General features: G+C 37.1%; 1 long non-coding RNA gene across 1 annotated transcript in view; it reads left to right on the plus strand.

Moving 5' to 3' along the window:
* The first annotated feature begins 7,451 nt into the window (after positions 1–7,451).
* The window catches only part of LOC112847756 (uncharacterized), a 50,155-nt gene continuing 38,633 nt past the window's right edge, over positions 7,452–18,973 (plus strand). Inside the window, exon 1 of the long non-coding RNA XR_003221517.1 lies at positions 7,452–7,742. This is a non-coding gene — a long non-coding RNA (uncharacterized LOC112847756). The remainder of the gene's footprint in view (positions 7,743–18,973) is intronic.

The raw sequence follows: 18,973 nt of genomic DNA on the forward strand, positions 1-18,973 counted from the left end.
TCCTAATAATGTACAGTTACCTACTTGGTGTATTGTTTTGACTTGTTACCATTTATTCAATTTGTGTAAAACACTAACTGAGAAATGTTATTGTGCCAATCTTTAAATCAACTGACAGAAAACAGAAAATGCTCTCAATGAATGGAGTCCAAAGCAGCAAACTTCACATCCAAGACTCTGAAGCCCTGTGACAAATTAAGTACACTTTGCTGCTATCAAAGGAGGTAAGAGAGTAATTAGCATCTAGGTCTGGCAGATCATTGGCAAGTGTGACTACCTCCAGAAAAACATGTGAAACAATGCCACAGTCTTCCCCAAGAGTGGATGTCCTAGTAAACTCCCAGCAGATTCAAACAGTGCAGTGCTCAAAGAAAGAAAAAAACCCAAAGCCATATATCAGACTCTACAGGCTTCCATTAAATGTTAAAGTTCATGAGTTGGCAGGGAAAACCAGTCGTCTCTAAAAAGATCAGCACAGCTTAAGTCTGCAAAGTTTCACAAACAAAGTAGCACATTCTCCTTTAGACTGATGAAACAGCCTGTTTTTTTAATGTGAGTTCAAATAACTTGCTGATAAGATAACAATATATTAATATTACAAACAATTCAGTTATAAGAAAAAAAGGAAAGCTAGAGAAGATATTGATTTTTTAGAATGATTCTTTGTTTTGGTAGAACATTTATTTAAAAATGATTTATTTTTGATCACTGTAAAACATTAAGTAACAGTGATTTAGTTCAAATTTATCTTAGGCTTTGTTAAATGTTCAATACAAATTTCAACCAAATCCATTGTAAAATATGCAATTAGTGAAGCTTAGAAAGATTTTTTTAATGAGATTTTGCTCTGGAGGCCCCAACTTAAATAATGTATGACTAAAAAAAGTATTTGGTTTAGATCTTTGGGATTTTGCAAGGTCCAGTGAACTTAATAGAAGTTTTTTTTTCTTTTTCTTTACATGACATTCAAGAAAATCCTTAACATGAACTGAAGTGAGGTGGATTGAATAGCCCATATGTTATAAAGAGGAAAAATGCAATAAAACTGACAAGACAAGCAAGTTGGAACTCCAGCCCAGTGGGTCTGTTTGATAAATATATCTCATATGTTTGGGCCAGAATGCATAACAGGTGCAAAACTAAATGCAATCCTGTTCATGTAGGGAAACAGTGAGTTTGTCAACAGAAGCGTAATTTAAGACGGTGTAAAACTAATTTTATACAGTGATATATAGATATACATGTATGAAGAATGACAAACTCAAACTTGACAAACTTCTGCAGGAGAAAATTCTGCCTGTCACATTAAAAAGATATACCCATGATCAGCAACAGTTAACTTCTCCCTTTCCTCAGAAGTGACTTCAGACGTTTTATACTTCCTATCTGCCCTATAAGCAGGTTAGTAACCTTGAGCATTACAGCATCATTATGACCGAACTGCACTCTCATCTCATCAGAATGCAAAAATCTCATTTACGTGGCACATCTCTGGGAGAAGACATCAACATTGCAATATTGTATTGCAGGACTAAATGGATTTCCAAGTGCTTTCACACATATTACCACATCTTTATGTTTTTTTACATAGGAATATTACTGCAGTGGATAGGGCTGTGTAACACTGAGTTATCTAGAGATACTTCATCAACTTACCTGGTAATGAAGTTGCCAGCGGTTGAGTAATTTATTGGCATGTTTTTCACCATACTAATGACGTTTTGCCTCATTAAGCCACATAGTGTAGGCAGATATTTTGTCTTAGAGGTTAGGTGTATAGGTTTGACTCTGACTGCAGGTAATAATTTGCTCCTCTTTTTTTGTTTATCTGACATATCAGCTTTTGTTAAATATAGTTGTGGAGTTCACAATTTGTTTTATAATTCATGCTTATTTTATGTGCACAGCAGTCATAGCTTATCACAACAATATGCAAGCTCATTCTGCCTTGTATCATTATCACTGCTGCAGAATTCATATATCAGACTTATATAGGACTTCAAACGCAAAAGGTAGGGGAGTTGTTCGTGTAAAAATTCATTACCCTGACAGTCTTTTCCTTCATCTGTAAACAATACCTTTAACCAAGTTGTCTGCAAGGAGTGCTTGTCATTAAATCAAGAAGCAGCTCTACAGAGGTCATTACTTTTAATGGTTACAATGATAAATGGGGGTGTTAGGACAGGTTGTTGAGGTCAGGCAAGGCTCTCAGTCTGAAAGCACCTCTGAAGTCTTCACAAGAAACCTTCCCCAGCAAATTTTCAGTTGATTTTTTTGCCATGAAAAGTTAAGTTGCTGTCATCATATGCACTAATAGTCACTGTACGCTTTCTGCAGAAACACATCTTGGCAAGCTTGCATGAAATAAAGGTTATTGCTGGGGAAACAAAGTGCAGCAGTGGCTTTAGGCTCTGCATTGATTTCATGCTTGCTGGCCAAATTAATGTAATACTTTAAAAACCAACCTCCAGTGTGCAAGCATCTGCAATTAGTCTGAAAAATTACACTCTTTGTTTTGTTGCTTTGGAGATCTTGAATTGTATAACAGATCACATGACTTTTAAATGTGCACATTCCCACATCATTTCTCATTCCCCACAGCCATTGTAGCTATTGCTTTTCTAAACTTTTATCACCAATATCTGTGCTGTTCCTAGGTTGCAGTTTATACTTTAATCTACAAAAACCTCACTGCTTTAAAAAAGACATTCAATATAAAGGCTCACAACACAATGGCTGTAAGTCAATCCAGGAGGCATATGTTCACTTACAACTCACTCATCAGTATTTTTATTTGAATCTGCACTTCAGCAACCAAGAATCACTCAAAGGAATCATTCAAAACAGATGTAGCATTACGCCACGTCTAGACTTACTCAAGGAAAGTTGATTGCTCATTTCTACCATGTTCTATATTAAATTATTTCTCTATATTATTATTTTCACTATAGAGGGCCATTAGACCCAATGGCTCCTGCTGCTGCATGATTCAGTATTTGATGTTGCACTTGATTCATGTAGTACTACTCACCTTCTCTAATGCTAAGTGTATGTAAGTTATGTGCAGTTATGTGCAAAAGATTTCTCAGGACAGTATAGAGTCTCACGATTCAATAGGATGTAGAACCACCTTCAGAAGCAATCATTTCTTTTTCAGCCATTCTCCTGTAGATTTCCTGCTCTGCTGGGGATTATAGTTCTGTTACACGACTGAGTTTAGACCAAGCTGCCGGGCAGATGGCCTCATATTTGACTCTAAAATACTTTGGTATACAGAGAAGTTCATGGTGGACTCGATGACTGCACGATGTCTAGGTCCTGTAGCTGCAAAATAAGCCCAAATTTTCACCCCTCCGCCCTTATACTTGACAGTTGGGATGACATGTTTGTATTGAAATGCATTTGCCAAATGTAGTGCTATGCTTTGGTCTTGTTTGTCTAAAGAACATTGTTCTAGAGGTACGGTCATTTATTCAGGTGTAGATTTGCAATCTTGAGTTGTGCAAGCCATGCTCTTTTTAGCAGAGGGCTTCTGCTGACAACCCTTGCCAATAAGCCACACTTGTTCAGTCTTTTTCTAATTCTGCTGTCATAAACTCTAACATGCTAAATAAGTGTTGCAGAGTCTTATTTTTTTTGCAGTCTGTCTGAGCATTGCAAATCTTGACCTTGGGGTGAATTTTCTAGGACGTCCACTCCTGGGAAGATTGTAACATTGTGTTAAGAGACAATTGATTTTTTTTTTTTTTTTTTTTTTTAGAAGAGGACCAGACCAGCAAACTGACAAAGCTTCTGCTTTTAGAGGCGGTCACACTTGCTTGGTTAATCAAGTGCATCTGATTAGCAGCACCTGGCTGTTCCTTTTCATTTTAATTCGTATGGAAGCAGTAAGGGTGTACTTTTTCACTGGACTACATAGAGCCTTATGAACATGCATATGAACATACAAAAATAAAATTATCATAAGGCTCTATGTGGTCTTGTGAAAAAGTATATTTTATACACACACACACACAAACACACACACACACAGACACACACACACACACATACACACACACACACATATATACACATATACATACATATAGTGATGTCTCACTAATAACATTAGTCTTGTTCTTTCTTCCCCTTTAAAGTCATTTTAAGCTGTTTTTAGACGTCTCAAAGTGATTAATAAGAACAAAAGATATGATGATGATATTGTGATATCAGTCTTTGCATTTCTTTTCAGTTAAACGAGTTTTCAATTTTCCCCAAACAATGGCACATTTATTTATTACAAATAGTTCAGTTGCTCAGCTGCTTAATAAAATGTGTTTGGTGGATATCAGCATGTACAAAAAGGCTATTTTAAGTTAAAAAGCTAATACAGATGAGATGATAGCTGGTTGTATCAGCTGCCTTGATTCCTGTCTGTGACAAGAATAGTTATAGCCAGACAAGCTACTGTCTTGACTTAAAATGGTTAAGTCGTTTTTTAAATTTTTTTTTTTTTCGTAGCTTATCTAGAGATTTGATCTAAGAGAAGGAAAAAAATGAAAAAAAAAAAACATCTGCGCATTGATCTGATCTCTTGCAATGTGTTTGTTGATGAGATTTTATCTCCAACTATGAGATATAAAGCTGTGGAAGTCAAGTGGACAGTGTGATTCAAATGTTGTAGAGGAAATAGAGGAGTATTTTGTTTAAATAGCTTGCTGAGTTAAAAATATAAAACACTAAACAAAAGCATTGAGGTCAGATTGCTCAGTTTGTCTTTGGTTTTTATACTGTGTTTATTTATTTTAAGTCATTTTGCATATAATAAGAACTAATAATATTCCATGAGATCAACAAATGTGACACTTAGTCATCAATTCCTAAAGGGAGGTAATGACCTCCTGAGACTTTGTTTATAGTATAGATAAAAGTAACAAGATTACAGATTGCACATGCCCTTTTTATAAATTGCATTGAGAGTGTCATTCAAATTAATCCTAATTATCAAGCAAGTGTAAATGATTTAAAAACAAACATCAAACTGCAACGCGAAAGAAAGTGTCTTTCATGTTGTCCATATGATGTGCTGTTTGGTGAACATAGTTGCTGTTTCCTGATATGTTCAGGATTAAATACTATGAGGTTGGACAATATTAAATAAATGAATTCTACAAAAGGGTCCGAATCTGGAGACGAGCGACGATGCTGTAAGAGGTTTACAGTGTTATGTTTAATAATGATTTAATTCACTCAGTTGTCAAGTACAGATAATAAAAACTCACTCTCTTCCTTTACACACATACAAGAATCTACTGTTTTATACATTCTTCATTAATTACACCTCGGTAATACCAACACGGAGGAAAATGAGCTGGAGGTAATGGGGGACACCAGGTCATTTGGTTGGAAGGTGAGGCTATACCAGAGGATGCTTCTGACCTTGAAGCCTGTCTTGGACTTCAATGATGGAAGGCCCTCAGGCAATACAGGGAGAGCAAAGGCGAGCTGAGCCTCTAAAGGTTCACATATACCTAGAACTTCAAATTCTTCTAGATAAATCTTTTTGAACAAAAATTCTCTTTCTGCCATCCTGGCTGAAGCTGAACATAAACACAAAAAACAAAGGTGTGGTGAATTTATAAGACAAGACAAAATTAGAGTACTGTGAAACTGTCCATTCCTACATGTCACCAACTATCAAGCTTTAGGGAGCTAAGAACTCTTACTCCATTAAGAGTTGAGTTATGTGTGCCCCACCTAAACTTCTTGAAGCTTTAATATTAAAATCGGACTGAACTCATTTTTACAGTCTCCATCAGGTCATAAAATAAATGTGATTACATGACTCCCAACATTTTCTGATTAAAAATTTTAACTGTCAACCTTTTAACTGTCAGCCTAAAAAAGTAAGCCAATAACAGCTAAAATATGATTTTCATAAAAATGTAAAACATTTGGCACTATTGCTCTATGCAGAGTGAGCTAATTTATTAGACTGAGCATTAGGTTCTGCATTCATTTAATTGCCTCTTAGATGATCCACAATATTCAGTGGAAGCAACCTCCAATGCTTAGCATTAAAATGTTATTGTCCCTGAATTATCAAGCAGAGTAGGTGACCCTTATTGAGAAGCCCCGAGATTTCAGAATTTGCATTAACAAGCCTATTTGTCAAGTTATTTACAGGCGCTTGCGCAAATTATCTCTGGGATATTGATATCTGTTGGTACTGAAAGCCATCCACTTTGTCCAATATAGAGGGTAGAGGTGGCAATATTACACCGGCGTTTTCACTGGGATACTCAATTAGATGGTGATAGCTTCTTTTTGAATAATTTAATCCAAATTAAACCTTAACCAGAGTATGGTCAATAACCACACTGCTTCGTGCATGCAAAATGTAACAGAAAAAGAGCAGTAAAGACATTCAAACAGGAACAATGGCTGTCAATGAATGCGTTTTCCGCTGATGGGATTTAAGCTGTGACTTTTTAATTATAGCACAGTATCTTTAAACCACAAGGGCACCTCTTCCCTCCTCCACCAGAGAAATCAAACAGAGATTTTTCTTCTGGTGGACAGGGATCTTTCACATCATATTTTATGTTTTTGTCCTTGTCCTTTACTTTGTCTCCTTACTTTCTGCTACATCTCACTCTGCTTATTGAGATGTTTCAATACTTCCATCTTTAGATATCCCATGTCCTCTGGAGCTCTGCAGGCAGAGGGTTGCACTAACACTGCCAGGATTAGGGGTTTTATTACCTGTGTGGCTCAATAGATAGAGCATTGGCCTGACGCTGTCAAGGTTAGGGGCCCATAGCACAGTGTAACAACCTATCATGCTTTATAGATGTCAGGATTAAAGTTGTAGCACAGAAAAAGCAGGATCTTTAGAATCGTGTGCTTTGAAATCTATAGTCAGTATAGTGCAGGTAAGCACATAGTTGAAGATTTGCCATGACAACAGGTTAACCAGTATGTAAAGGCAAAAGCAGCACAAGAAAAATAAAACAATAAAACAAACCGTGTTCATCTGCATGTAAACCAGAGACGCTCTGACAAACTGTCAGGCTGTTCCCAGTAGAGCAACATGTCGGCGTCCCCTCAAAAAGGTTTTGACCTTCCTCAAACAAAAATACCAGGACTAAAAATAGATTTGGGGTTTCATCATAAAAAACGTTATTTTATCAGTTTGTCAGAAATATTAATTTTCTGAACATTTGTTACGTGTATGTTATGGCTTCACTAGGATGATTTTCGTTTTGTTTTTTCCTTCTTCCTTTTTTTGTTACCCTATTAATCAATTCTCAGGTGGAGTTGCTGAGGTGACTCTATGTGTGGTCTCCACCCAGGGATGGTGTTTCCTGGTGTGAGTCTCTCCCCTCACACCTGTTTGCCAACGTGTCATTAGGCGAGCTAGTATATCAAGAACAGGTGGTGCCATAGTTCTCTGCCAGACTGTCCCTGTCATCATGGTGACAATCAGGCTACCTTTTTCTTGTATCTGTTTTAAAAGTTTTCACTCGGTAACTTGCAATCGCTGTGCCCCTTGCAGCTGTTTACCCTTGAAGCCATGCTTGGAGCTCGTCTGTTTGGAAGATTACTTACCAGCACTCTGTGGACCGCTTCTGTAAATCAGCTACCCTCCTCACCACTGTTGCAGCAACAGCTCCAGCTTGCCTATCCACCTGCCAACTGTCTGGAACCTTCCTGCCGACTCTGTACTCCCTTCACACTCTGCCTGCCTGCCATAACAAGTAAGACAAAAGATTCATCTATAACTCACTGCTACACTACCTACCTGTTGGAAGCTTGGCTAACTTCCACTCTCTTCTCTGGCAGAGCTTCTGTGATTCCCTTTGCATTGAGGCCTTTCCTTATTCCCAGTCCCCTATTTTCCAACTATTCCACATTCTTCAATAAAACGTATTTAACTGAGAACGTAGCTACAAGTCAGCTCTTTGGTTCCGGCCTGAACCAAATCATCACAGAGTAATTATTTATTTGTATGTACACTACCCAACTCTGCTGAGGTCATCTGGTTATTGTCCTTGGGGCATAAAGCCACTTATGTTCCCAGCAGGGAAGTTGGAGTCAGCACTGGGGAGCAAACTATGCAACTTCAACACTCGTAACATAGTTGAAGGGTATTTCCCCCTTCTCTTCTTCACTTTTTAAATTTCATTTATCAGCCATTAAAAATGCTGACAGATTGAAAAAGAACTGTTACTCTTAAGTGTTATTTTCACATTCACATTTGCAATCAACAGTTTTCTGACAACTTTGTCATGTTTCTCTTTGACCCTATGCATTTGTGTCTCTCATGTCCAGAGACACAAATGAGATATTACGGCATCAAACTAGCATATGTTATAACTTACTGCCTGGTCAGAATATACTGTATATATTATTACTGCCACTTTATTTGTTTGGGTGTGTGTGTGGGGGGGGGCTGTTTCTTGCATCGTCAAGCACCACAGAGATCCTGGCAATTGTTTATTTTCTTAAGGCAAGCTAGGTATTTAATGAGTAGTCAGTCATGCATTAAAAGTGACACCCAGGTAGAAGGAAATTGCACACAGTTAAAAGTTTTTCCAACTGGGCTGAAATAATCTGTAACACTTTAGACCACTAAAAGCAGGAAAGAATAATGTAATAATGATAGGAAGAAGACAACTCGAAGATGGCGTAAGTGCCCATCAATTTTGCCATTTTAGAAATTTTCACAGTTAAGATGCTAAGCTCTTCAAAGTCACATGTGTAACAAAGAGGCATTTCTTTGGACAGTTTTTCCCCCCGGCTATTTTGCAATATTGTATCAAGAAAAGAAAATTAACTGTTAAAATCATTTTGAACTACTTTGAGAAATTTGGCCTCTATTCCCTGATTTCTTTTTAAAGTCGTTTTACATTCCAACCAACTTTCTTGGGACTCACCCCCATAAAAGAATGTAGAAACTCAGAAATTACAGAGGAATTTAGTCATGTGAAGTAAGGAAATACACAATTTATACACTAAAGGTACTATACACAAGATCCCGAAAACTGGATGCCCTGGATGCATAAAATACATTTTTAAAAATCCAGCCAAAAAATAGCAGTTAAGATATTCTGCAAAATATTTTCAATCAAGCTTAGCTTTCATGTGCTGCAGTCTGGTGATCTTTTTAGCTGATGCCAGAGACACTTAAAATCCTAATTGTACAGATCTTTTTTTTCCATCCCATTCCTATCATACATTCATGGTTTAGATGCCAATACATTTGTGTTTGCTTACTTCTGCATCTAGCTAGCACTACAGAAGAAGAGCCAGCATAAAAAGGAGTAACTGTTTGAACTGGCAAGTAATTCCCAATTCAATGTTTCAAACAACTCAACAAATATGACACAAACTGTTTCAGAGCATTCTGGCACACAGTATGTCTGCTAACTAAATGCACACTGGCTAAATAACCAAGGAAGAAAACATGTTGATGTGTGATCATTTTACTTTCAAATGCAGAAGATGTAAGAAAGAGAAGGCAGGAACATTAGATGAGAGATTATTCTCAAAGTTAAGGACCGCTTGACAAGTGATCCTATATAATATGGAAATTCAATGCTTACATGTCATGTCCTGATTAATTTTATATTGTTTAATCAGATACATGATGTATTGTTTAGGTTATCTAGATAGTTTATGTTCTGAAATGTTTACTAATTCCATGTTATTAAAAAGTTTATAAGGGTGCCGGTTTAGTTCACTGGGATGAGCAGGCGACCACATGCCGTATGGCTGAGAGTGGCTGGCCCGGGTTCCTTTGCCTGCATGTCTTCCCCCCTCTCTCTCTCCCTCCGCTCCTCTGTCACTTTTCACTGTAATTATTGAATAAAAGCCAGAAAAAGGCCAAAAAAATAATATTGGACATTTTTTGTGTCCCACTGAATATTGGAATTAATGTTAATTTAGGTAATTCTGCAAAATAAATGCAAATATACAACAAATATAAGTGCTCAAATTTATTTCAGCATGGCTGCCGTGTAACAAGAGTAGGTTCTATAAGGTATCATCATTCTGAAATTTAGCTCATAATGTTCATTAACAACACTCATCAAATTTCACCTTTACAATGACCATGGGTTTGAAAGCAGCCACATTGGCTTATGTAACATGGGTTATATATTGAATAGTGTAGCTGGCTAAATCCATAAAGAGCAGGAAACAAAATCAGAACTAAGAACAGCACAGGTCTAACCTCAGTCTGTACACAAAGAAAATCTGCTAGAGCTCACATCAGAAACTATTATGTATTATTAAGTAACTAATTTTCCCCTCCTGTCAGGAACTAAAGAGTCCCCCACCTGCTGAATCCCACTTTAACCTCTGTATACCAATTATTGTAACATAGTGCATAGTACATAGTATTCATCAGTCCGAGTATTATTATCTTACCCCATGTGTGTACCAAGGAAACCAAGGAGCAATCTCCAGTGCTGAAAAATGAAGCCAATGCGGAAGTACCAAAAACTGCAGTTCCTCTGGGTGCTACTTAAGGATAGCCTCTAAAGTGAATCAATCCCTATAGACTCCCATGTTCAGATGTCTAACTTTACAGGGTTAAAAAGTATATTTCAGTCTAGGTACAAAAACTGTTTTAACATCTGTGAACATTTTCTTCCTCATCAGAACTGTGAGAGGGCGGAATTTATTTATTATAACTCATCCATCTGGTTAAACGAGTTAGGTGTGTGGCAACATTGATTAACAGGTGTCCCCACACAAGCCAGCTGGAGCTGGCATCTGCTAGACCTCATCCACTACTTCCAAGTCATTGAACTGGACCTTTTCACTGTGTGTACCATTGGTGCTTTTTGGATCACTTGCATTTAATATTAGAACAACAGACTACTGTAGTGTCTTTTTTAGTCAATTACCCAGCTTACTAAGTAAGCTAGCTAGTGTTAGCTGATAACTTATTACCCAACTCTTTCACCCATATAAAGTATTTCCTGGTAATTCCCCCCCCAAAAAATTATTTTATATTGTCTATAGCTGAAACAGATACAGAAAGTGCAACAGAAAGCACACACACACGCACGCACACACACAAATGGACACGCAAAAATGAGAAGGTGAAGCGAAATATGAATATGAAGACGACGAGATGACACATACTGTTACCCTAAGTATAACAAAGCTACCAAACGCTATAAACAACCAACATCTAGCTTTTATTTTGTACAGTATCTCACCTACAATATCAAACATAACAAGCTGAAAAGCGAGGGAGTGAGAGAAGAAAATCCAAAGCATCTTCTGATCTGTGCTTTGGAATGTTGTCAGTTCACTTGACCAAAGCTTGTGGTTAAGTAAAAACCATCTGCAAGCACTGAACTGAGTAGATAGAGTGACAACGAGGCAGCTTTTGAAGCAGGATTGACAGACCAAATAGGTAAATTAACTTTAAAAAAATTTGACTTTTTTAAATTTAAAAAGTAGTTAAATGTTACTATTTCTAATTAATAATTCTCCAAAAGCTTTCGGCACTATAAAGACACTAAACAGAGGTAAAGTTTAGTGACTTGAATTAGTAGAGGTGAGACGAGCAGATGGCAGAAGCCTGTGCTGACACATCTGTCAATCAGAATGAGCGATCAGAGGATGATGGAACATAAATATATAAACTTAAGCTAAAAGAGACAATACAGCTTGACATTAAGGTAGTAATATATAAAAACTAACCTTGAACTTTAGTGAAGTCAAACAGCTGTCAAACGTCTGCTAAACACGGTGTTTGTAACCAAATGTTTCTACTTACTGTGACACATCTGGCACGTTCTCTCACTTTGTGTCAGATGTGTCCAACCTCGCAAGTCACAGGCCACTTTACACAGAGACAGTCTGAGACCCATTCTCAATGTCTGTGACCTTCATAGACTTTAATTATAGTCACCTACATGCTCAGCATTAATGTTTGAGAGCAAAAGAAGGCGAGGACTCAAAGTGCTGAATCAAAGGACAAACTATCCAGTGTAGGGCTTGATGAGATGCAGAATGTTCATGTGGAGTTGGGCGATTTTCTCCATAGTCCAATCATCTTATCGTCACCCTGCGAGATTGCCAATACCCAATACGATCACCTCTGCTCCCCACCGTGTTTTCTGCACACACTCAGAACAGGGTCTTCCACATACACATTGATGAGAGAATCACTACTGTCTCTCCAAACACGCGATTACATTTCGTTTAAATGTAAATTTAACCCAACACACATAAATTCCCTCCTGTTTTCTCTCATTTTGTGATGGATCAATATAGTCACTCTCCAGTCGTACAATAATTTTGCAGAAGCTTGACCTTTGGTAGTGTGTTTGTGTGAATGTTTTAAGTGATGGTTGTATTAAGGGATGCAGACCATGTTGTAGCAAATTAAATTTACCATTAATTAAATTACACTCATTTGCTACATTATATGCAAAACTAGTTACATACACAATTAATTGGCAACATTTGGTTCTCAGTTCTGCTGACAGGGGTCTTCTTTTGATTCTACATACCCATCTGAAATCTACAAGGGATTGTTCATTCCAGTCCTTAGCTCTAAAACAAAGTGTTCTTTAAAAAACAACTTAAAACTCATCTGTTCAGATAGGCATTAGGTAGTGTTTTGTTTTCTGTGTTGTTTTACTGGTTTGTGTTTGTTCATTTTTGTCCTTGCATGAACTGTTTTTATTGATACCTGTGTAAAGCAAATTATGACTAGTTTCTTGTCTTGAAAAGCACCATATAAATACATTTTCCTTACTTTTTTACGTTTCATTTGGCAAGCTGGAAAGCTTAGCAACCACTCTGACCACAGCTAAACCCCTAATTTATCTTCTATTTGCACAAAAGGTGCAACAGTACAGCAAGTCCTCAAGGGACTGTGCTGAATCTATTCCTCTTCACCTCAAGCTTTCAGTACAACTCCAGGTCATTCCACCTTCAGAAACACTATGTTCAGTGGTTGGGTGTATAAGTGATGGGCAGGAGGAGGAGTAAAGAACACTAGCGAATGATTCTGTGGAGTGGTCAAGCAGAAATAATCTGCTTCTGAATGTGAACAAGACAAGACAGATCCTGACTAATTTCACAGCTACATGGCCGACCCTGGTCTACCCTGGGAAGCGATGCTTAAGTGAGGTGATGGAGGAGTACAGGCTAAACTAGAAGACCAACAGAAAGGCTGCATATAATATAATATAATATAATATAATATAAGGGGAAGAAGAGGCTACATTTGCTGGTGAAATTGATATCTTTCAATATATGCATAAGAGTGAATTAACTGATCAGGAAGAAGAACTTTTTGACCGACCAAATTGTTTTCCATTATGGCCAATCCTAACCTAATCCTGACTACCCTCTGCACCACTTAGTGGACAAGCCATGGAGCACTTTCCGATTAGTAAGGACCAATACAGAAAATCTTTCTTACCTACTTTAAAATGCAATACATCTGTGTAGCAGAAAAAACACCTGTTTCTCATACTGACAATTTAGTTTTTATGTTTTTAGCCCTGCCCTGTCACAGCACGTTGCACTTTGTTATCCTGAGAAACTATTTTTCCCCTTTAAACCATTTTGGTTTTGGCTTCTGTTTTTACTAAATGTTTCACTTTTACATTAAAAATTCAGATTTCATCCTTGAAATCTTAAAAAGAAAAAAATCATCATTGAAACAACTTGCAACTATTTCAGGTAAAACACCCAAACGTGCTACACGATGTGACATGACTTTTGCACATGTTCACAAATTAGATGCTACCATGAGTATAATGAGCAAAATAAACACACAAAAAAACCCAGTTTTGTATGAGAACCTCAGTTTCATTACACTGCACAAACACACACAGTACTCAGTGAGTATTAATAAATGCATTCTTATTAACTTTGAAATATAAAGATATAAATATGCAATTATTAAGTCTGAAATTATGCAAATAAGTAAATATGATCATTCATCAGTATCTATTACTGATGATAGGCAAGCAGAGAACCCCCCCCCCCCCCAAAAAAAATAGATTAAAACATAGCGTTTGTGCAGCCTGTCTGCACTCTTCATGGATATCTTCACCTTTCTGCACTCCTTCCTGGATGAAGAACTATAAAATATTTTTACTTTTTGGTTAAATAAATATCTACTATATTACCAAATATTACTTATTATTAGCTGAAAATGACAAGTGGTAGAAGAATTTTTCAAACCATTCCTTTATGAAAAGCAGCAATAAAACATGTCAGTACACATTAAACTGTATCGAAAGCTAAAATAATTATTCTGCAGAAAAATGTCTTTCATCAGTGTTAAAGTAATTAATATTTCTGATGCATATGTTTAAATGGAGCTCATTTTAAGTACTTTATGTTTTGCTTAATATCGTATTCTATAAAGCACAGGATTGTCCTGTTGCTGTTCTTTTTTTTTTTTCTTTTTTTTTCGACTGGGGAAAATAAAATGGAAATAATCAGAAAACCTGGGGGACTGGAATACCTTGGAACACGAGGAAACATGGAGACACCGGGAAGGATTTTAAGGGATTTGCAGAGGCACTGAAAAGGTATGAGGAAGAAGTGGAAACACATGGGAACACAGCTGGAAGGAGTAGACATAACAAAGGGGAAGCAAAACTGAACAGACACTGGACAAGGGACTGTCACCAAGTGGCACGATGACTGAGACCCAGATAAGGACAATGACTCAAATTGAGTCAAACTGTAAAACTGCAACTTAAACCATCTTTATAATACAAAAAGTCACAAAACACAAACTCAGATCATCTGAATTAAAAAGCTTGAGTGGTGAGTGACATGGTGAACTGTCTATATCTACAGGGGGATTAAATGCTGGTTAGACATTTTACATTAAGGGATTCTTATAGATTTTAATCTGAAAGTGTTGCTCAGGCTGTGCCTGCTCAAATTGCCTGATTTGTTGAAGCAAACATGATCAGATCTGTTGCTGCCACTCCATTACAGCTTTTCTTGTTAATGCACTATAGGAGTTATTATAATTTTCTAACTCCATCTTCTCTACATCACATATGTTGGCTAAGGTGGTTAACAAGAGGAAACTTCCATGAAGAAACTTAATTGAAGCTGGTGTCCTTGTTAATGTTAGCTGTGTTTCCATAGAAGTGCTCTAGTAAAGGAGCTCAGAGCAGTGAAAGCAGACCACCAGCAGATTTTGTCCTCAAAATCTTTTTAAGGATTCCATGTACATATATGTTAAGCTTTCAGCTAATAGCTCTTTAGCAAACAAATGCTTTACTGGGTTTTCTTGGTAATTTTATTTATTAATTTATTGATTTGTTAAGATATAACTTAAAAGCTGTTCTTTGCTCTTATATATACAGAACACTGGTTCATGGCTTAACATATACAAACAACATTTCTCTGAAAATGGTCAGCTATAAGGAATGGACTGAAAATGAGCCAAAAAAGCAACAAATGTCTAAAGAAAAGGTTTAAAAGAGCTTCAGAAGGCCTGGACAGCTATTGTTTGAGACCACTTTCAAAAATTAGAATAAAGTTTTTCTCCTTGGAATAAAAAGAAAAAGAAACGAGGAGTGGCTAAAGACTTTGACACAGAACTGTACATATATAAATGCAATAATAATATTGGTACACTGAAGGCATTATACTAAAACAAACTGTCCAGCCATGCAACCCACAGATTACCGTAGTGTGTGGCGCTCACTTTAAGCAGTTATTCTGAAACTCCTCTCATCCACTCCATAACTCCACAGTTGAGAGAGAGAGAGTCCCTACTTAATTTGAACACAGTACAAAGAAGCAGCAGACCAGTGGACCATAAAGCTTTTAGGGAGTGATGTTAGGAAGAAGAAAAAATACGAAAGGCTAAATAAATAAATAAATAAAAGAGAGTAGTGGAACATCGGCAAATGAAAGCCCCTATGGTCTTGTCTGGAAGTCCAGCGGTACATTTCGAGGTTCCTGACTGGCAGCGAGGTGCCTAGAGCAGAGCTTCAAAGGCCTGTTACCGGGAAAGTAGTGCGTTGCAGCATTGTGCCCAAACGAGCGACTTCAATATGAGCATCAAGAGACCCGAGAAAAACCCATCAAAACAAAACGAAAGAGGGAGTACACTGTGAAGCACAATTGAGTTAGCAAGTCAAAACCATAGAGGCTCGAAGAATCCATCTGTGGCTTGTGTGTTGTTTTCTGTCAGCAGTTCTTGAAAATCGATCCCATTATATATTGATATGTGACTATATTCAGTGAATTAGGAGACAAAATGACTCCTGAAACCAGTATGATTTTGTCCCCTTCAGAGGGCAAAGATGAATACATCTAATAATTTCAAAGAATTGATGGAAAGGAATTTGAGAACTAAATGTATTTATCATCTTTGGATCATTTAATTGGGGGATACAGTGGCCCTCTAATCCTATTTAATCATCTCTACTCAAACTGCTCAATGCCACGGTGTATATTTGTTGAGCTGCACTGGGAATACTGTGATAGACAGAGTGGTGCACTTTCTGTCAGTTTATTTTGCCTTTACTTTTCCTCTGCTCTTTTAATGGAGCATGTAATTCTGTTCCAAGTTGTGCATTGTTCAAGATAAGACATTAATCATTTTCCGACATGCAATGCATTCATTTCATTATTTAATGATTTGAATTGAAAATATCGTTAAAATTAGATTAGCAGGGCAACCAAGTGTGGGCAGCACACGACTGTTATGAATCTTTGTATGTATATAAATTAACCTTTTTAATTACATATATTTCAGTAATTGGTTGGCAGTATAATGCACTACTTGGGGTTACAGATCCCACCTAAAACAGCTGTGGGTACAAGAGAACCTACGTCAACCTATGTTTTTTTTAAAGATGAAAGAGGAAGACTGAGACTTTGATCAGTCTCAAAGTTTAAGCTTGTTTCTGCAAAATAGTATCACTGCATACCTTGATAATCATCATATTTTCCCCACAAACGAAAAGGTAAGTGTCTGACACTGACACGCCTGAGCAATACCCGCAAGGCGCCTCAGGCAGTTCACCAGTAATGTAAATATCAGGTTGGAAATATGCACTTCAATTAAAATGCCCCCTGCTGAGATCTGATACGTAAAAATGTAACGATCCAAAGTTGTATAAAAACTTCTTATAAGTTTAATTTATGATTTCATAAATCTATATTATTTTTAAAATATCCTGTATATTATTTAAAAAGCAGCATAAAAAATCAATGCAATACATAAATAATTATAAACTTAAAGAAAACAGAAAATAATAATAATAAGCCTCATGCTGAGTGTTTCACATGTTGTAAAGTTGGTTTTTTGAAATTGGATGAGATGACTGGGAGGTGGATCTGACTATGAAACCAAGGATGCTGTACGACAAGTTTTTAGTCAAAGAGCATAACCTGGATGATCCTCCTTCCTGATTTTAACAATGAACATTGTTTACAATGATTGCATTTTGTCCAGTATGACTAGCAGCGGTCCATAATCTCCTCAGGAAGGTCCCAGTAAGTCCTATTGTAAACAACCAGAAGTTCTTTAAGCAGGCACAAAAACTGTCGTATTCTGGCTATCAAAAATTATTTCGGTTTCAGGCATTTCCATAGTTTGACTTTTATGGGTATTGACGTCCATCTGTTTTAATGTCTATGGAAAAAACAAACAAAACAAAAACGAAAAAAACAAAAACAAAACCACTTGACCTTGTTAAAGTCATGTGAAAAAGAAAATGTACATAGTTAATCCTAAGTACACCCAATGATTCAGTAGCTTGTAGAACCACCTTCAGCAGCAATCTTGTAGTAATTGTTTTCTGTCTCTCACATTGGTTTGGAGGAATTCTATCCCACTCTTCTTTGCAGTGTTTCTCTCTTAAGGTTTCACCACAACATTTCAGTCAGCCTGAGGTCTGGACTTTGACTGGGTCACTGCAACAGTTTTTTTCCCTAGCCATTCTGTTGTAGGATTGGTGTTGTGCTTGGATCATTGTCCTGGACAACCTTTAGTCGTTGGCCTTGAATGTGACTCTCAATTACTTTGGTATACAAAGGAGGTTCATAGTACCAGGTCCTGTGACTGCAAAACAACCCCCAAATCATCACCTTTCCATGACTAATCTTTGTGGTACTGAAATGCCGTGTGTGGTTTTGGTCAAACCACCCTCTGCATTTTGACCAAATGTATCCACTTTGGCGTCTGTCCAAAGGACATTGTTCCAGAGGTCTTGTGGTTTTGTTCAGATGCACCTTTAGAAACCCAAGCTAGCTGTCTTCTTTTTAGAGAGGAAATGACTTATTCTAGCAACCCTTCCGAACAAGCAATATTAATACATACTAATATTAATACTTTTTTGGGGGGCTTTTTTTTTTTTGGCCTATTCTCCAAGCATCGCATAGTCTGACCTGGAGGTGAATTTGCTGGGTTGTCCACTCCATGAATGCTCCAGACCAGCAAACTACCAAAACTTTTGTTTATGGAGGTCGTCACACTTGATTACCTGATTATTGGTTAATCAAGTGCGTTTGATAAGCAGCACCTGACTGCTACTTCCCCTCTTAATGGCTGTGAAGGATAAAGAGTGCACTTATTTTTTTTTTTCCCACAGGACTGTATGTTAAATGGCAACCAAAAGGGTAAAAACATGACCAGCCACTCTTGTTAATGTGCCCCTACCCTTTACCTTACACTGCAATTTACTGTATAAAAACACAAGTAAAATACCTGAAAGAATAAATCTGGTAATGATCGTTATTTTTGATAGTTTTGGCAAATCCCATGATCAGACCGGCTCTAAAAAAGATTGATAGTACACAGTCAAGTCATTTTTAGTTATACAACTCAATATCACAAATCTCAATTTCACCTTAGAGGGCTTTACAATCAGTATATTATACAACACCATCCATCTTTAGCCCCCAGTGGCACAGAGGCTATTTTAAAATAAAGTAGTTTTCTGGAAACTCACAAAGTTACTGT

Source organism: Oreochromis niloticus, linkage group LG2 (genome assembly GCF_001858045.2).
Source record: "Oreochromis niloticus isolate F11D_XX linkage group LG2, O_niloticus_UMD_NMBU, whole genome shotgun sequence".
Taxonomy (NCBI): Eukaryota; Metazoa; Chordata; class Actinopteri; order Cichliformes; family Cichlidae; genus Oreochromis; species Oreochromis niloticus.